The sequence below is a fragment of the Pyrgilauda ruficollis genome, unplaced genomic scaffold, assembly GCF_017590135.1.
Source record: "Pyrgilauda ruficollis isolate IOZ18807 unplaced genomic scaffold, ASM1759013v1 scaffold14, whole genome shotgun sequence".
Lineage (NCBI taxonomy): Eukaryota > Metazoa > Chordata > Aves > Passeriformes > Passeridae > Pyrgilauda > Pyrgilauda ruficollis.
The window spans coordinates 6,140,887-6,146,078 of record NW_024512543.1 but is presented as its reverse complement, the minus strand read 5'-3'; the positions used below and the strand labels follow the sequence as shown (position 1 = coordinate 6,146,078).

The window sequence follows — 5,192 nt, the reverse complement described above, 5'->3', positions numbered from 1 at the left end:
ACTCACTTGCATCTTTGATGGATGTAATGTAAAAACATTTCCTCCTACCTTTAATGAAGGAAAGAGTGAAAAGGACTCCCAAAGTATTTACCTTTTCTTTATTCTTAATTTTTTTTTCTTTATTCTTTTATTTTCCCCCAACTAGTTTCTCAAGAAATAAGGCAGCCACACTAAATAGATTTTCAGCAGTTTATTAAACTGGGGACAGACTTGAGCCAGGCTTTGGGAACTTACATAACTTCTGTCTCCCCAAATTTTTGAAAGCTTCAGATTGAGGCCTCCAGGTACATCTTACCAGTAGAGACTCAGCTTTAGTATTAAAATGTATTTTTTCAGAACACCCCATTAAAAAATAAAGGGCTTGAGTCCAGACATCAGCATACAGGTAATTCAGGTGTACTTGATAAAAAAACTGAATAGTGCATACAATAAAGAAAACTGGGTAACAGAATCAGGCCTGAAATCTAGATGCACTAAAGACATCAAGAATTGTTGCTATAGGTTTAGAGGGGAAATTTAGCTTTAAAAAAAAAAGGCTAAAAATTTTAGATCCCTTTCATAGATACAATTCCCCAAGTTGTGAAGAATGACTTGTTGGTGCCAATTTTTACACTGTCTAGCTCCATAGTTATCTTTGTTATGCTGACTACGTAAATTTTTTTTGGGATGTGTCTGTAGAAGGCTGGTGTTGAGTCTGTGACACTGACACTCTGATATCTTTTCCTCCTCTTTCAGCTAAGCAACTATTGGTAAAGATCAAAGAAAGGGAGGAGGAGGGCTGACAAGAAACAGTGTATGAGAGATGCCTGCACAGCTTTAATAAATAAAAAGGGGTTAAGGCTTCAAATCTCTTGCAGGATATCTGTGCATGTGGGGCCCTGTTTTGCTGTAACAAGCTACATTACAGCACACTGTCTTATTTAGACCTATATGACTCTGATACTTTGAATATTAATATATATTAAGAAAAGAAAATTATAAATCACTGGAAATACCTGAGAATATTAAACAGTTGCTAATCTACCAGAAATTACTTCTTTTTCAGCTCTGTTTTTTGTTTCCCTCCATAGCAAAATTAGATTTGTGGCTTTTAATGTGGGTGTCTAGTTTGTTTCACTTTCCAATTCACAAGAGTTGAGGAATGTATGATAAGAACCTAACTTTCCTTCCCTCCAGAAAACAGCAACTCTATGTTGAAACTCAGTAAGATAAAAAGGAAAACAGAAGATAATAAATACAAGGTAAAAATACTTTCACAGTTTGAAATATTGTCAGCTAAAATAAGGCTTTTCAGGGTGTACAGGAATATTAATGAGACCTCACAAAAGTATCCATGTGCTTGTGTTGCATAAATAGTAAAAATGTTTGAAACAGGTGGATCAGGAGAGCAGCATTATGATCCATGAGACATGACACTTCCCAATACACTGAGGAGATATGACACTGTGTTTCTTCTTCTTGAGTAGAGACAAGCTGCAGTTCTGTATGAGGGACTGGAGGTGGGGTGGACTCTCTTCTAAAACCCTGCTCACTCTGACCCTATAGATGCAGTATGCTTAGACCTTGTGTTAATGTTATAGATATTACCCCAACAGATTTGTGTCAAAACTTACCTTCTATTTTCAAAATTTATGTGCTGGCTGTCCAAACATTTGGCAAGCTCTTGTTAAGAATATGCCCACCTAGGGTTTTTTATGCCATATACTTTTAAATTATTTATACTTTCTTGCAGCCTCCTTGCTATGTTTCAGGTGGGTGTGAATAAAACTAACGGTAACTAAGTACAAATGTAAAGATCCTGAAGATGTGATTTAGTGTATATATAACTGAGTGTTTTTCAGCTTTGTTGGTCCTTCAGGATGTAAAACAATAGTAAAATTACTAATTAGTGACTTACGGTGCACTAAAATCAGGAGAAAAATTAATCCAAAATTTAAGTCATAAATGATCTACCAACAATGGACTGGTGTATATGTGAAAATGGAGGTAACTATGGTGTGGTGTGAAATTTTTATTATACAGGTTTGTGATGTTCTCCCTGCTTGCAAATAGTGAACATGTAAGCAAGTTCTGTAGTTCATTACAAGCAAACTGCCAGTCAGTGCTCTGTGCTTTTTCTTTCAGCTAAAATGGTAATCTAGCTCTTGTGGGATTCTACATGAAAAACACTGTGGACAAATTAGGTGGACACGTGAGCAAAGCCTGATGTCTTCATTACCGTGGGTGAGACGTCCCACTGCTCTGATATGGCAGCTCTGTCCTTGGGTGTCCTGGAGATTCCTTTGAGCAAGGCAGTGCTGCTGACTGGTTCTCCTAGCCAGGAACGTGGGGTCTGCCTGGGAAAAGGGCTATCAACAATCCAAGGTCATCTGTGCCTGTTCTCACTGTTTGTTTCTTTTGCTGGTAGCTGATAAAGGCCCAATGTCTGAGTAACAGGAGCAGCCAGGGAAGCATGTGTGGCTTCATCCCATTTTTGCAATACATTCCCTGCCAAGCTGCACCAAGAGCTCTTTGCCTGCAGAGCAGGAATGGGCCTATATATCCAACAAAACAGGACCAGAGGGACTCATTAAACTTCTAAACATGACCTCAAACAGGGTTTCTTAATTATCTGAAAATGTCACCAGTTTGCATTAGAAAATCTCAGGGCTTTCTAGGGCTTGGCCAGATTTTGGTACCTTCTCTCAGTAACACAAATCTATTTCCTGTTCTGCAGTGTGATACAGTCCTAGGCTATTTTTTTTTAATGTGTGAAGCAAAATCATTATCCCACAAGTGAATATTGCCCATCCTACAGTAAGTACTCAAGTGTTTGCCATTAAGTGAATATCACAGCAACAAGTGAAGTTGAACCAGAAATCCTCATAGTAGTGAGATGGAGTGTAGGTTGCTAGTTGGTGGTCACCAGTTCAGGTGCATGCTATGCCATTTGTTTCTTTGCAGCACACACATCAACTGTGTGCTTGTGACAAGTTGGCAGTTTGTGGTTAGCTTTTCCTGTGAGCAGTGAGAGTACTGAGCAGGGTGGGTCTGAAGTCGCATTCAATGTCACCTGGACCACTACAATATTAAATAATATAATGTAATATGATAATGGAAACATTCTTAAAGATTGCTTCCCAGAACTGTTTTGGGATAGATCTCAGCATCTTGGCAACTCTCCAGCTAGCAGAAAGCTTATTTCTCCTAAGCAGTGCCTGTAACCAAATGGCTTAGATTGCTTTGATGGAAGAGATGCTTCCCTCCAGGGATATATGCCTGGCACAGTACGGAAGCTGACCTAGTAGTTGGAATAGGCAAAGTTTTGGAAAGAGGAACCCTAGACAGATCCTAAATTTTAACTTTTTTGCAAACTTCTGATGATCTTTAATGAATGGGAAACCACTGCATTGTGTACCTGTCCTCACTGTGAGTAACAATTATACTCTTTCTCTTCTCCATTCCTCTTCCTTTTCTCTTTTGCCCCAGTATTGGAAAGTTTTATTTTGTTAAGTAGTTGAGAAGCAAGAGAGATTTTGGTTTTCTTTGCTTTTTCAAGTTCAGCCCAGGAAGACCGCTATTTCTACTTCTGGTAACATCTCACAAACATCAGTACTTCCATTCTGTTATTCAGTAAGTTGTGAATGAATATGTTTTTCTAGTTTCCTTACTTTTACTGCTTTGATAGTAGTGTGTTTTAATTGTCTTTAGTTGAGTTTCTTCTGGATATATAGATGCAAAGAATGGGGATGCAGGCTTGGTTTTGGTGGTGCTTGTTTGTGTTTTTTAGAAGGATAGAGGATGCCTGAAGAGAGACGAGACCTTTGAGAGTGGGAGAAAAGTATGAGATGACAAAGCTGACTATTATCAGACAATTAAAAAACTTTTTTGTTTGATTCTGCTCTTGTTGGCACGCAATTTACACTGGAGCAATTTTGTGAACTTCAGCGAATTTGCTTCTGAGAGTGAGATCAGGATCTGAGAGTGAGATCAGGATTGACACCTCTTAAATCACTTGGGTCATGCTCCACAATTCATTCGCAAGTTGCTTTAATTAGTTGCAGGTAAACCCAGGCTTCCTGGAATTCGCTGCCTCCCCAGGAATGGGCTCTGCCTGCTGCTCCCTGCCGCGCTCCAGGGTCCAGCCTCCGCCTTCTGTCTCATCGCAGGGCTGCACGTCCGGTGAAACGCAGGTCAGGGCTCTTTCCCCCGCGGCTCCCTGTGCCGGACGGAGACGGGGCCCGGCTCCCGGCGCGCCAGAAGTTGCTCCGTGGGAGAGAGGAGCGGGGCTGTGCAGGGCCGGCCGGGCGGTCCGGCCGCCGCGCGTTATGTAAGGGCGCAGGGGCTGCGGGCCGGGATGACTGACAGGGAGAGGGAAATTCCTGGGGGAGGGGGAGCGGCGCTGCCCTGAAGCCGCTGCCAGAACCGGCGGCTCGCGGAGACCTGGCGGGGAGCGCGGCTGTGCAGAAAGGGAACCAGCTCGGGAGGGACGCTGCCGGGCAGCGTGCGGACCGAGCGGGCGGCGTGGGCTCGTTCCCCCGGCGGGGCAAGCCGCCTGGGAAGCAGGGGGGCAGCGGCTGCGGAGCGAGGGGATGTGGAGCGAGCCCGGCTTCCCTTCTCCCGGCGCGGCGCGTTCGAGCTGGGGCCGGAGCGCGGCGGGGAAGTGCCGCGCTGGAGCGCGGGGTGCCCCCCGGCGCGGCGGCGGCCCCGGCGGCGGCGCTGCCCCTTTAAGACCTGCTCGCCGCCAGTTCCAGGGAGAGGGAGTGACCTCTGGGCTTTGACAGCTCCCCTAATAACTAGCAGCGCCCGGGCCCCGCCCCCACCGCGCCATTGGCCGGCGGGCCGGTATGCGGCGCTGCCATTGGCTGGCCGCTTCCCCTGAGCGAACCTTTAGAACTCCGAGACACAATATTCTGTTACATTGTAGCAAAATGGCGACTGTCATTCACAACCCCCTGAAAGCGTAAGTAGGAATCAAAAATGTACATATTCCGCGTGGTTTAAATATGAAAAAAGGCGCCTTTCCGGCGCCGGCTGCCAGCCGGAGCCGGGTGCCGGCAGCCTCTCGGCGGGTCCCTCCTCCCGCCCTCCTTTCTGCCCCAGCGACTCGCTCGTTTTTTGTGCAACACATCCCCGCGGCTCGCGCCGAAATTAACGAGGAAAAAATTGTTGGGTTAATTGGCGCCCGGGCGCGGGACGGGGGGCGGCGGGCC

General features: G+C 45.2%; 1 protein-coding gene across 5 annotated transcripts in view; it reads left to right on the top strand.

Annotated features, from left to right (window-relative positions):
- The first annotated feature begins 4,911 nt into the window (after positions 1-4,911).
- DPF3 (double PHD fingers 3) overlaps positions 4,912-5,192 on the top strand; it is a 154,286-nt gene continuing 154,005 nt past the window's right edge. For all 5 annotated transcript variants that reach the window (XM_041459917.1, XM_041459920.1, XM_041459916.1 and 2 more), the window contains exon 1: positions 4,912-4,942. The gene's annotated coding sequence lies outside the window, so the exon portion shown is untranslated. The remainder of the gene's footprint in view (positions 4,943-5,192) is intronic.